This window comes from Haliotis rufescens, unplaced genomic scaffold (assembly GCF_023055435.1).
Source record: "Haliotis rufescens isolate VD_foot unplaced genomic scaffold, xgHalRufe1.0.p SCAF_3, whole genome shotgun sequence".
Taxonomy (NCBI): Eukaryota; Metazoa; Mollusca; class Gastropoda; order Lepetellida; family Haliotidae; genus Haliotis; species Haliotis rufescens.
In genome coordinates this window covers 67,821,090-67,835,918 of record NW_025964001.1, presented here as the reverse complement: position 1 = coordinate 67,835,918, position 14,829 = coordinate 67,821,090, and the positions used below count along the sequence as shown (strand labels likewise).

The following is a 14,829-nucleotide window of genomic DNA, read 5'->3' as shown; positions in this document are numbered from 1 at the left end:
GGGGGTCCTGGCCGACCCGCCCACCGAGTTTCAAGACGATACTCCTTTTTTTAAATTTTGGCACCCATGCCCATGGCCACCAGTCCTACTTTTGACACTACGGTCGCCCCTAAGGCCTGGAGAAAATAGTTAAAAATCCTAAAATTGAGTGTCAACGTGGTCGGGGGGTCCTGGCCGACCCGCCCACCGAGTTTCAAGACGATACTCCTTTTTTTAAATTTTGGCACCCATGCCCATGGCCACCAGTCCTACTTTTGACACTACGGTCGCCCCTAAGGCCTGGAGAAAATAGTTAAAAATCCTAAAATTGAGTGTCAACGTGGTCGGGGGGTCCTGGCCGACCCGCCCACCGAGTTTCAAGACGATACTCCTTTTTTTAAATTTTGGCACCCATGCCCATGGCCACCAGTCCTACTTTTGACACTACGGTCGCCCCTAAGGCCTGGAGAAAATAGTTAAAAATCCTAAAATTGAGTGTCAACGTGGTCGGGGGGTCCTGGCCGACCCGCCCACCGAGTTTCAAGACGATACTCCTTTTTTTAAATTTTGGCACCCATGCCCATGGCCACCAGTCCTACTTTTGACACTACGGTCGCCCCTAAGGCCTGGAGAAAATAGTTAAAAATCCTAAAATTGAGTGTCAACGTGGTCGGGGGGTCCTGGCCGACCCGCCCACCGAGTTTCAAGACGATACTCCTTTTTTTAAATTTTGGCACCCATGCCCATGGCCACCAGTCCTACTTTTGACACTACGGTCGCCCCTAAGGCCTGGAGAAAATAGTTAAAAATCCTAAAATTGAGTGTCAACGTGGTCGGGGGGTCCTGGCCGACCCGCCCACCGAGTTTCAAGACGATACTCCTTTTTTTAAATTTTGGCACCCATGCCCATGGCCACCAGTCCTACTTTTGACACTACGGTCGCCCCTAAGGCCTGGAGAAAATAGTTAAAAATCCTAAAATTGAGTGTCAACGTGGTCGGGGGGTCCTGGCCGACCCGCCCACCGAGTTTCAAGACGATACTCCTTTTTTTAAATTTTGGCACCCATGCCCATGGCCACCAGTCCTACTTTTGACACTACGGTCGCCCCTAAGGCCTGGAGAAAATAGTTAAAAATCCTAAAATTGAGTGTCAACGTGGTCGGGGGGTCCTGGCCGACCCGCCCACCGAGTTTCAAGACGATACTCCTTTTTTTAAATTTTGGCACCCATGCCCATGGCCACCAGTCCTACTTTTGACACTACGGTCGCCCCTAAGGCCTGGAGAAAATAGTTAAAAATCCTAAAATTGAGTGTCAACGTGGTCGGGGGGTCCTGGCCGACCCGCCCACCGAGTTTCAAGACGATACTCCTTTTTTTAAATTTTGGCGCCCCGTGGTCTGACAACAAAGAATGTATTTCACTGAAAATGGAACTCATTCTCCACGTTTAAACATTTCTTGGACAAAATATATAGTCAAGAGAATGTTGATTATGGTCCCCAGAAAAGAGAAAATAGTGCAAATATTCACACAGTGCCGAGAAGCGAATATAGACAGTTTGGACAAATAACAGCGGCTGAATAATTCAACAGAATGTTCCATACACTACTGACAATCCAAAAACGGGGAACGATCATTTTCATTTTTTCGGAACTAGTTTTTATCAACGACGGCCCACGAATACGCCACACCTGGGAGAATTCCTTTCACCAAAATTCACAAAACAGCTTTACTACTAGCTTGCGTGCTATTTACATTGGTCTGGGTCCTTGTCGTTTTTCCTAAGATGTATCTAGTTCTCTGTTTAGGGGTCATCATAACGCTGCAAACGTCCTATTGCGTTCATTCCCTTCCAATCAGAATTGTACGACTTCCTTGCAGCCATTGCTCCCTTGCGCCTGTCACCTAAAGTCGCCCATTGCTTATTATCCCAGAGAGGAATATGAAGAGTTCTTTTCACATGGTGTAGGTAGGTTATATTTAGGTTGCATTGAGCAGCACGTGCAAAGGTAAATTGTCTTTGCAGAAACAGAAAATCCAAAAGTGCTCCGTCACACGAGACAGCTTCAGTTTCTGTTATCTGTCTGCCACGCCGAATAAACAACGGTGTAGTCGGCATGTCACAATCATTTATTCAGAACGTCGTCCACAGTGACGGAAAAGAAGTCGACTGCATTGGCACGTCATTACAAAGAGATAAAAAAATAATATTGGGGATTTTTTAAATATTTAAAATACCATCATGGATCCAACTACTGTCATTTGTCCTCGTGTTCATTGTCAGTGTCAATGTCATATTATGCCTGCATGTAAGATGCAATGATTTAAAGGGGGCAGCTCACCTGTGGGATTGGGGCCATTGTCGACGACTATTGAAGAGAGTAAAATTATGCATGTTCCTTTCCTTCCCACAACAACAACCCCCACCTACACTTCCCTTCCCTTCCCTTCCCTTCCCTTCCTTAGCCTCCCCTCCCCTCCCCTCTCCTCCCCCTCCCCTTGCCATTAGTGAAACAATGTTGCACTGTTAGTAAACCTGCCAGGGCTTTAACTCACTTATTCCACAATTCATTGAGACTAACATATCTATTCTGTTTTTGGGTTGTTTTTTGTTTGTTTGTTTGTTGTTTAACGCCGCTCTCAGCAATATTCCAGCTATATGACGGTGGTCTGTGAATAAGAGCAATGACCAATAGATGTATCCAGCAGTATAGGTCAGCACTGTGTACTGGGTAAAGTGACACACAGTGAGCCAGCTCACACATCCCGACCACCTGGCTACAGTGGGCTGACAACATGGGTTCTATGGGCCTGATATACAGCAGGCACACTGGGATGATTGGATAGTCACAGAAAACAAGGCATGCCTTTCTGGGTACCTTTCATTTAGTTTTATTAAAACCCAGCAGCTGTCATGGAGGAGAACAATACGCTGGTGCTGCATTTGGTATATGATTTCATGTGCACTCTTTGTTTTCTCCAACAGTTTATGTCACTGAAAAAGTTACAAGTTGAAGTTGGATCTGATGTGGTTGTCTTCATAATGTAAATAGTTGTAGTCAGCCTCAGTGTCTCCTGGTAGCCCCTGGGTTAAAGTGTACACTTGTCATGCCAGGGACGGGGCGGTCGGGTAGCCTAGTGGTTAAAGCGTTAGCTCGTCACGCCGAAGACCCGGGTTCGATTCCCGACATGGGTACAATGTGTGAAGCCCATTTCTGGTGTCCCCCGCCGTGATATTGCTGGAATATTGCTAAAAGCGGCGTAAAACCTCACTCACTCACTCACTCATGCCAGGGACGGGTTCAATTCCCGAAATGAGTATAATGTGTGAAATGGGTGAAGCCCATTTCTGGTGTCTTCTGCCATAATGTTAATGTCAAAAGTCACATTAACCATGCACTCACTCACTCACTCACTCACTCACTCACTCACTCGACCGCCTCAGTGGTCTAGTGGTAGAGCATCCGGGGTTCGATCCCTGGCCGCGTCATACCAAAAGACGTTAAAAGATGGTACTTGTTGTTACCCTGTCTGGCGCTCGGAATTACGGGGCTAAAACAAGGACTGGTCGGCTCGGAGTCAGTATACTGTGTCTGAGTGGGATATTCATGTTACACTGCGGCATGGTATCTCAGTGAGCTAGCACTATAAATCGGTATCAGTCCGGACTAGTACAAGCAGCCACACAAACACACACATGTGCATGCACGTCGCTATATAAGTGCAATAATCTTGGACGCGACGTTAGACGTTAAACCCCATTTCATCTCATCTGACTGACTGACTGACTGACTGACTGACTGACTGACTGACTGACTGACTGACTGACTGACTGACTGACTGACTGACTGACTGACTGACTGACTGACTGACTGACTGACTGACTCACTGACTGACTGACTCACTGACTCACTCACTCACTTCATGAAGCTTATGTTACCTCTTTAGGTTCTAGTGCATGTTACTTTAAACAATGTTCTCTCCAATGACTTATGGTGATTGTATCTGAGAATATTGTTAGTGTATCTGGCACCTTCAGTAGGGTGAGAATACAGTTATACTTACACAAATACCACATTAATTTCACCTTGTCAAGCAAACTAATAATACATCTTTCTTTTAAAACTTTTGTCAACGGGTTTAGAGCTACTCAGATTAACATGTACGAGGCAATGGTCACCATTGGGTCAAGAGCTCCTGAAGAGTAAAATACTTGTTAAATGTTCGGGGGTGCTGAGTAAACCTTGTGGGTTCAATAATAATTTGATGAAGACTAAAAGTTGCCTACAAATATTCTAGTCATTTAAGGATACTAAGGTAATCAATCTATATTGATATTTCCTGCCACTATTGAATCAATGTCAACGTCAGTTGCGTTACCCATCAACATATCAATCAAGCCCCAGTATTGACAACTTTAAGTATGTTACAACTGTTGTAGCCATTAATATGTGCATATGTATCCCAGATAACATAATGACACAGGCTAGGGTGTGAGGTCTGATTATTTATTTTCTATCGTGATAAACCGACACCCTGGAACAGTCAATACAATAATAAACATACAATAATATCCAGTACATCAAAATCGAAGCAGATTAAATAATAATCTACCACACTTATAGTTATACTTCATATATCATTTATAACATTTCACGATTATATGCTTAGATATGTTAGTTTAATGGATTTACACATTCAATATAAATATGGTACAATAAATATATAAGTATATATAAGTATATACATATATATATATATATATATATATATATATATATATATATATATATATATATATATACATGTATATATATATATATATACACCCGGTGAATTCCACTGGGGTGTATTTGGGTGGTCACAATCCCTCGTAAATATGACAAAACCCTCGTGAAAACCTGTTCATGATATAAAATACATCATGAAGGTATGTTTATGTACGCACATGAACATTACATGTAAACTATTATCAAATTAATACAAAATACAAGTTACTGAAATCACAAATGTCCTAGATTAACACAGACACACATATAGTGAAATGAAATATATCTAGTATACATACACTCACCATACACACTAATACTAGTAAATAAGACATGTTTAAATATAATTAAGGATCTATATAGACATTTATTAAACTAAAGTGATTTGCATTGTTATACTGCCATAAAATACAATTATAACTTTAACTACTAACCTTTATTTAAGTATATGCTTTCTTCCAGTCCAGTGCACAGTGAAGTATCGATGCAAAGTGCAGGGTGAAAACAAATGGGTTTGAAAGTGGGACACAGAGATTTAAAATTAGCCAATCCAGAAGACGCCTGGGCTTACACTCTGATTGACCACCAAGCAGTTGACAGACCCACAAAGAAAAACATGAATCTCAGAGTATGCGAAGTAGGTGTCAAGATAGTTTTTTTAATATCATAATTATTGATCATTTATCATATCTGTATCAGAATGCATGAGCTGGTGGCATGTGGTCCTGTGCACAGCGCACAGGTCACAAATCATGTCAAGTTGAGCAACACTGGTCGTGGGGAGTAGTTGGATCGACGTTGTTCAGCAGCTAGGCTGTGAATGGGTACCCGGTAGGATGAGATGTCAATGTGACTTTTTACCTTCTAGTACGTCAAGGCAGTTTGGGTTGTATACTCCCCAGGGAGCTAAGAATGATTGTTAAGTGCACACTGATCCATTGAGCGGGGTAATAAGTGTAATTTGAACAACCACATAGTGGATGGAAAACAAATGCACTTGTGTTGTATGAAATGTTGAGGCAGTATAGATGTTCAAATGTTAAAAAAAATAATGCCAAACAGGCATAATAAAGAAAGTAAAATGACAGGTTTTCACATCATCTGTATATAATGTGCATGTTAACCTCTCACACAAGACATGTCCGCACAATAGAGGTGCCCCCACAAGGCCTTTGTTCAGTGACCATGACAAAATAAAGTTCAGAATAAATAATCACAATAAATATAGATATGCACTGAAAGTCAAGTCCCACTTTAGATGATTGATGGCAGTAATGCCCTTCTGAGATCATAATTATGTTGACAAAATATAATATAATTGTTCATACAGAATATGCCTGTTTCGTGTGGTTGAACTGTTGAACAGTTTGTTACTCTTAGACCATCTTTCTGCTTTTATTTTGATATGGTTTCTTTTTTCTAACTGATACAAATTTATCTGTTAAAAATGGATGTAATTACTTTGGCTGCTCTGTAAAGATACGGTTGAGGAGCTGACCATATTTACAGATGAGTAGGGGTATGGCTTTTTTTCCAATTTGGGTTTCAATTTTGTATTTTGTAAAGCCATCTGCAACCTTCACTTGCCATTGGGCTTGTCTGTCATTTCTGCTTTGATTTTGCATTTCCTCCAGTTTGCTGAAAGCAATAGGGTGTATCTCCGCCTTGTCCAGAGCTAGCTGTGCCAGTCTGTCTGCTGTTTCATTCCCATGAATATCTGTGGGAGACAAGGATAATTTACAGTTCAAACATCTGGTATAGGCCCCACTAAACACAGATTAATAACTTTGTAGTTTAAACTTGTTTTAACAATTGCTGAGAGTTACTTTGCTGAACCATTGTGCATGACGTACCCCTCTACTCACCGTGATTCGCCCACTTCACCTAATTTACCAGTTGAAGACAAACAAGTAATTAGGTGCTCTGTGCTAGACTGGGTTCATTAATCAGGTGATGTGGGTATGGAAGAGCCCCCTCCTGAATTCTCAAGGGGTTACCTGGGGGCCCAATAGCAGAACAAAACATGGGTGATAGTGATACTAGATTTACTCACACCATTATTTGTTAGAAGTTAGAACAATGAAAAGGAATATGATCGGTTGATACACAATGGAGTGTGCCCTATGATTTATGAATGGTTAGACAGAGGGGAATAACTTAGCCTGTTTGACTGGCACTAATCTTGTTGACATATCTTCTGGGTGCTTGTCGATGGGCTAATCCTTAATGAAAAATTGAAGTATTTGTTGAATGTTATTCTAATATGCATGATATATATAGTTCAGGGCAATCTATGTACACCTATCTTGTGTCTTGTTGGATATTATGTCTGGGAGGTGTGTCCTTGTTACCTTAGGCATGTTAGGCTAGCATCTGTCTGAAAAGCTATAACTGAAACTACTAATATTTTGTATCTGCATTGTCCTTGATAAATATGTACTACTTGCCGCTCTATAATTATATGAAATTTTGTGTCAATGTTGCAAAATGATAACTTATAAGAGCCCTGGCTGTGGATCTAATTATGATATGAAAACTTAGTATAAATGTTATAACTGATTGATTAGTGAAATATTTTATAGGTGTTCAGGCAACTAGGCCCATTTACACCTTGCCCATAATAAAGGTTTGCTAAGTACCTGGATATTTTATATAGTATCAAAACTGCCACACGCTTTAATATAGGCAAGAATGACATTCTGAACATCATGGTGAACAATATTCCTACAAAAGAAAATACCAGACAATGAGAAGTCAATATTGAGAACTGTTAGTGCCTCCACCATTGCCTTACGCTGATTAACATACTTTTGGCAATGTTATATCATGATACTACCGATCTTAATGTGTCCATATTCATGTATTACACACGTTTCGTCAACCTGTACCATCTATACACTTTGGTATATTAGTTACTTAGCAAGGTAATAAACATCATAACGAAGCGCATGTTTAATTATGTCTCCAAGCGCGCTCCAACATTGTAGAGGTGACGGGTTTCCATATAGAAGATATCACATCTTCACTTGAAGCCAACATACAAAGTGTTACCTCTTTTAGAGGCATCTAGTTGGTACTAGTACTAAGTAAGGATAAGATGGATGAACAACTTCTTTATTACAATTAGGAGCGACATTTCAGTGTAAATTCTAAGACCATTATCAAGCAAGTGATGTTCAGGGGTGTAGGCTAAAACAGCACCTCAGCAAAACCTCACTGATTTCTCGGGTGAAAACGACACTTCATCCATCTTTATATCTCTGCCACACGTGGAAGATGTCATCCTGACGAGATATGGAGGACTTCCTCCTGAATCAGCCTTGTCTGTAGTGGTTGGCGGTTTGCCCCGATTATGTTTCTCGGTTTGTCAGCACCATACCCATGCTTGTGGGTTTCACCGAAGTGGTAAACGTCTGAGACCTGCATCACTTCGGGCTTTCCTCCGACATTAAGCTGACATGTCGCGATATAACTGGAATACTGCTAAAAGCGGCATTAAAGGGGCAGTGATCTAACGCAGTTCCCCAGGACTGGTTGTTGCCTTTGTTATTGTTTTTTCCCTGTGTATAGCAGAAATCTAGACTAGTTCGCGACCTCTGCTGCGCCATTCGTAAGCGCATTAGTCACTTTTATGGATACCAGTAGTAATAAGGGTGTATGGTCGCATTGATCAACAAAATGAAATACAGTTTTCGAGATGATAAGGAAATGTAGGTATCTTTGTGGGTAGCATCGGTAATGGTGACGAAATTTTGATAAGTCACTTGCTTGGTAATTTTGCGATTTTCGTTTACACTATTTTGACTTGCAACATGAAGTAAATATTTCACCTGAGCATTGCTTTTTTATAGTGTGTATATTATTTTACTGTCAAAATGTGTAACATATTTATTAAACGTCTTAACATGCTTAATATTAAGTTATTTTACAAATTGACTGAAAAACATTTCCATCTCTATGATTATGATAACAAATTCCAAACATTTTGATGTTTAATGTCATCACAAAGAGACTGAAAATGTTGTTTGGCTTCTAATCCTACATAATAATCTGTTGTGATGTTTGTAGGCCCTTTTGATAGTCTTAATCAATCTGGACAGATTTTTTAGTCAAAATGACTGAAATATTTACACATTTTATAAATTGCCTAAGAGAATCACATTTTACAGATTGACGGTAATATATACACGCTTACAAGGGAAAAGACCTGTGAAAACGTCTATCGCGCATTGAAGAATTTCCCAACCAAGACGTAGAGAAACAAGAACGAATTATCGGTTCAAATGAAGGAAAACAAAATGCAAATACCATAATTACAACCTGCCAAATTTATGTGTATAAATTTTAGGCAGCTTCCTTGTTCGAGGAATGTATCCGTGAATATCCACACAAAGGAACAATATCCCACTCGTCTGCAGCTGGACAAAGAAACTTATTCAATGTCACGTGTCTCTGTAACAATCAAATATTTTAAAAGGTATATATCGTTTCGGGATATTATAACCCGTGTTCGTTTCTCAACTGGTCACTTGGATTGTTTCAGGTGTTTCACATAGGTGTCAAGTCTCAAGGGTCGGCTGAGAAAGCCCACGTGACAACTATTTTCATAACGTCCACGGTTCCTAAAAAATCCACTGAGTGATAGATAACAATGATCAATCAATCAACGTATTATCAGTTAACCCTTTGAGGTTACACACAACCAAATGTTTTCCCATAGACTTCTATAGTAACGTTATGATTTTTTTAAAAATAACTAAGCATTCAACAGCTATTACATGTACGTGTGTGCACAGTTTGGCCTTAGAGCAGCAATAAAAAAAATAAAAATGACTAGCTTAGCCAGCTCCTTTTCCGAGTACCGGAAGCTAAACACACCACCCCCAGTTTCGCACCAAATGTCACCTACTTGAAAATAGCTGTGGTCACATTCAGCATAAGTCATCATGTTGAAAAAGACAGTACTAAATATAGAAAAACATGGTCAGTTTTAATAACTGGATGGATGTACATTTGAAAGACATAAAAATCTTACAGAACATCCTCCAATCACAGCCTGCAGATATCTCTCGTTCTGCACTGAAGGCTCCCTACGAAAACCGCACTCTCCAAACTGGTACTGATTTGGTGTAGTAGAACCTGTAGACAAATCAGAATATATTTGCACTTGTCAAATCTGTGATTTATATATTGTATATATATGTAGCTTCTCAGAAAAAAAATGGAAATTGGATTAAACTTCACTACTTGTTCCTATCCAGCATGTCTATTTGGCACCAGAATACATAGTTTTGATGCACAGAAAGAGTTGTGAGAGTTTAATGATGTACACTTCATCAATGTTTTACAAAAGGTATTTCTGTATTAATAAAGAAGTTTTTACCTTCATGCACTGACCATGGAAGTTCATTTATATTTCATAAAAGATGGTGGTCAGGGGTCAATTCTATAAATGATTGAGGCTGCATAGATCATATCACCCTAAAATATTTTTTCGACTAAAAAAATTGAACAAATCTTTAAACCTCAAAACCAGTTACAATACATATTAAAAATTGAGTAGTGGTCTGTTGTTTGCCTTCCTTTGCTGACATCATCAGAACATAGCAGAGTCTGCTACATTCATGGAATATGGTTTTGACACTCATGACATGATGCAATTGATATTGTTTGAGATTGCTCGAACTTACACCATCCATTGTTTATATAATTAAACACTCAAATGGCTGTCAGCATTTGGTAAATCATCTATGGAGGGGCTATCACAAATGTTTGTGCTTTCATATACTCCAAAAATCAAAAGTATAATCATCTATGATATAGGCTGGTGACATAAGTACACATGGAAAGGAATCAGAAAAAAATCTCAAAATTGGACAGAGAGCATGGAATTCAGGCCAACAATAAGCAAGGGACACATTAAGCAGCTTTAAAGACATCATATATGGAAGGCTGGATAATGAACTTTACCAGAAAATAGGAAGTAAAGGGGTGCATTGTTAACAGCAATCTCAAACACTGACCAGTGATCCATACCGCCTATTAAAGCCAAGAAATTGAAATGGACCCTCAAGTAGAAAAAAGCTTTTTGAAACCACAACATGGAAGGAAATTACACTTTACTCTATTGATTTATTTAGTTAAGACTTTAAAATACTCACAGGACATCAAACATTCTTACTGTTTAATGTTTCAAGGTGGCTAAACTTGCTTATTTCAGTTATTTGCCAGTTTCAATGAAACAAAGTTAAAATTCCATATAATTTTTAAAATGTACAGCTTATCCTGACATAAATGTAATTCTTTTTATTCACAATTAACAGTGTCATGCAATACCAGCTTAAAATAGTGTTTCTCCCCAATAATTTATGGGTTTATAGGGGAATGAAAGATACAATGCATTTTACTAAACAGGGGAGATAATTTAGTTTTGTCGAACACTATCACATTCTTTACAGATGATTTCAGAACCATAATGTTACATTCCAAAAGAGCCAGTGGATATTATTTTCATCTAAGCAGGTTCTGGGACTGGTGTATAGCCCTTACTTCATGTTTGCAAACTAAAAAACTGCACAGTGAGGCATTAAGGGAGCACTGTCAGAAATGTCTAGTGCATGAGGGTGATCTTATTATGGCACTTGATAGTGAGCAACAGAGGGGCCTCAAGTGGACTGGGGTTCTTAAATGTACTTACTGTACCTACATGTCCAAGTTCCACAACTTCTACAAGGTAACAAAGCGCAGCGAGGCAAAACAAGGGTTGTCGATCACACACTGCCAACACCAGACTTCGGATCAGCTTCTCCAAATGCCAAATTCGATGTCGAAACTCCTACTTCTTCTGCATGAGTGCACATATACCTCCCCAGTCAACATCAGGCATGCGAAAAGCTGAAAAAAGTGTTCAGACAATATCAAATGGCAAACCAGTTTGGATATAACAGCCAGGAGTCAGTTCTTGAGGGGACAAAATAATTATTTGAAAGTCATATGAGTGAAAAATAAGTCTGTTTTAAGAAACGTAATAGAAAAATAGCATCATTCATTCACACAAGAGCACCTAACAGAAAGATATATTGGTATGCTACATTGTTTACTGTAAATAAGAGGATGTGTGACATATTCTGCTGTCAGCAGTGTACATGCTTCACACTCAAGATAACGGCATCGCGTAACTTGACTGGCAAGCGATTGACATAAGGCAGAAATTGTTGTGGCAGTGGTGACTTTATCCTAATTTGTTGTCAAATTCATCAGTTTCAACAAATTCAGAAGGCAGGAGGAGGGCTTGTTGGACAGAGGTACCCTGGGGGTTTTCGTGCTGAGTTCGACCACAATACGAAGCAACATTCATTTCCAGGCCATCCAAATGCTCCATTCAACCAAAAATGTCCCCAACTTCACTGTCATTATTTTTAAATTTGCCTCCATGGTGTATCCATGGTGAAATATAAACAGAAAAGCATGTAAAGTATGAATTACTGAAATGTGCACTCACCCTACAGGTTACACACAACCAAATGTTTTCCCATAGACTTCTATAGTAACGTTATGATTTGTTTTTAAATAACTAAGCATTCAACAGCTATTACATGTATGTGTGTGCACAGTTTGGCCTTAGAGCAGCAATAAAAAAAATAAAAATGACTAGCTTAGTCAGCTCCTTTTCCAAGTACCGGAAGCTAAACACACCACCCCCAGTTTCGCACCAAATGTCACCTACTTGAAAATAGCTGTGGTCACATTCAGCATAAGTCATCATGTTGAAAAAGACAGTACTAAATATAGAAAAACATGGTCAGTTTTAATAACTGGATGGATGTACATTTGAAAGACATAAAAATCTTACAGAATATCCTCCAATCACAGCCTGCAGATATCTCTCGATCTGCACTGAAGGCTCCCTACGAAAACCGCACTCTCCAAACTGGTACTGATTTGGAGTAGTAGAACCTGTAGACAAATCAGAATATATTTGCACTTGTCAAATCTGTGATTTATATATTGTATATATATGTAGCTTCTCAGAAAAAAAATGGAAATTGGATTAAACTTCACTACTTGTTCCTATCCAGCATGTCTATATGGCACCAGAATACATAGTTTTGATGCACAGAAAGAGTTGTGAGAGTTTAATGATGTACACTTCATCAATGTTTTACAAAAGGTATTTCTGTATTAATAAAGAAGTTTTTACCTTCATGCACTGACCATGGAAGTTCAATTATATTTCATAAAAGATGGTGGTCAGGGGTCAATTCTATAAATGATTGAGGCTGCATAGATCATATCACCCTAAAATATTTTTTCGACTAAAAAAATTGAACAAATCTTTAAACCTCAAAACCAGTTACAATACATATTAAAAATTGAGTAGTGGTCTGTTGTTTGCCTTCCTTTGCTGACATCATCAGAACATAGCAGAGTCTGCTACATTCATGGAATATGGTTTTGACACTCATGACATGATGCGATTGATATTGTTTGAGATTGCTCCAAACAGAATATGCTCCAATCACAGCCTGCAGATATCTCTCGATCTACACTGAAGGCTCCCTACGAAAACCGCACTGTCCAAACTGGTTCTGATTTGGTGTAGTAGAACCTGTACCACTTCGGTGAAACCCACGAGCACGGGTATGGTGCTGACAAACCTAAATAATAATCGGGGCGAACCGGGATTCGAACCCACAATCCCCTTAGACGACTGGGCCAATCTAGAGCTAATTGAGGTGGATTTCGTCAAGCTCAAAAAGAGATTAGTGACGGGTGATGAAACATGGGTCAACCACTATGATCTCGAGTCGAAACGTCAATCCATGGAATGGTACCATTCCACTTCTCCGGCAACAAAGAAATTCAAGTCTTATGGATCAGTGAAGAAAGTTATGGCCACAGTATTCTGGGATGCAAATGATGTAGTCCTTGTTTACTGAAAAAGTCAAAAGACGATTACCAGAGAAAAGCGGCGATTTCATGATAATGCCTCTTCTCACACCTCTCGTCTTGCAAAGGTTCCTTATGCAAACATGAGGATTCGAAGAGCTTCCTCACCCTCCATACTCGCCAGACCTGCCACCAAGTGATATCCATCTGTTTCCTAAACTAAAAGAACACCTTCGTGGAAGCGCTTTGACGACAACAATGACCTCAAAGCTGTCGTGTATGGGTTTTTAAGGATGGCTTCAGAAAACTTCTTCCTGATTGGTGTTCAAAAGTTTCACTATCGTTATTAGAAGTGTATTGAAAAGCAGGGAGATAATGTTGAAAAGTAACATTTAAAACACTTTCACAAGTGTTGGTTTTGTTTGTTAGGCTCAGCACTTTTTAACCAGCCCTCGTATTACAGGGGATCAAACCACTGACTTTCCGCTTTATCCACTATACAAGGTAGTTGGTCGATAGACAAGGCTACGACGTCTTTTCGTAAACACTGAAAGTAGTACCTACTTGGCCTTTTGATTTGCATATTTACCCCTACTGCAAGAAATGTCCTCCACGAATACTGTTTTTTGTACCCGCTTGCTATATCCTGCTGAGAAACCTATCAATAATATGATAAAAGATGCTGCTTTTGTTTGTTGTGTAACGCGGCACTCAGCAATATTCCAGCTATATGACGGCGGTCTGTAAATAATCGAGTCTGGACCAGACAATCCAGTGATTGACATCATGAGCATCGATACACGCTATTAGGATCGATGAAATGCATCAACCAAGTCAGCGAACCTGACCACCCGATCCCGTTAGTCGTATGGGTTGATGAAGACCTATTCTACCCTTGAATCTTCACGGGTCTGATAAAAGACGCTGCTGCTAAGTCACAGTTGATATCAGAAGAAGCAGGGGTTACATACATCCAGGACAAACATTGTAACAGTCTTGACCCAGCCTTGCTCTCCGGGAATGAGTTCATTATGGAATTCTGGTACAGAGAGGGACAAGTAATGAACAGCCAATTTCTAAACAACTTGATAGGTGCTAAAAGTCCAACGTTTATTGACAGCTTACCAACAAGACCTATTACAAGAACCCAACCACAACCTGACATATTGGTCAGGAATAAAACCAACAAATTG

The 14,829-nt window shown here is 39.6% G+C and overlaps 1 long non-coding RNA gene across 1 annotated transcript; it reads left to right on the top strand.

Moving 5' to 3' along the window:
* The first annotated feature begins 1,825 nt into the window (after positions 1-1,825).
* LOC125384333 lies at positions 1,826-9,339 on the top strand. The gene is made up of 3 exons (XR_007223232.1): positions 1,826-1,947; positions 5,210-5,384; positions 9,291-9,339. It is a non-coding gene; the product is annotated as an uncharacterized LOC125384333 (long non-coding RNA).
* Positions 9,340-14,829: the final 5,490 nt, after the last annotated feature.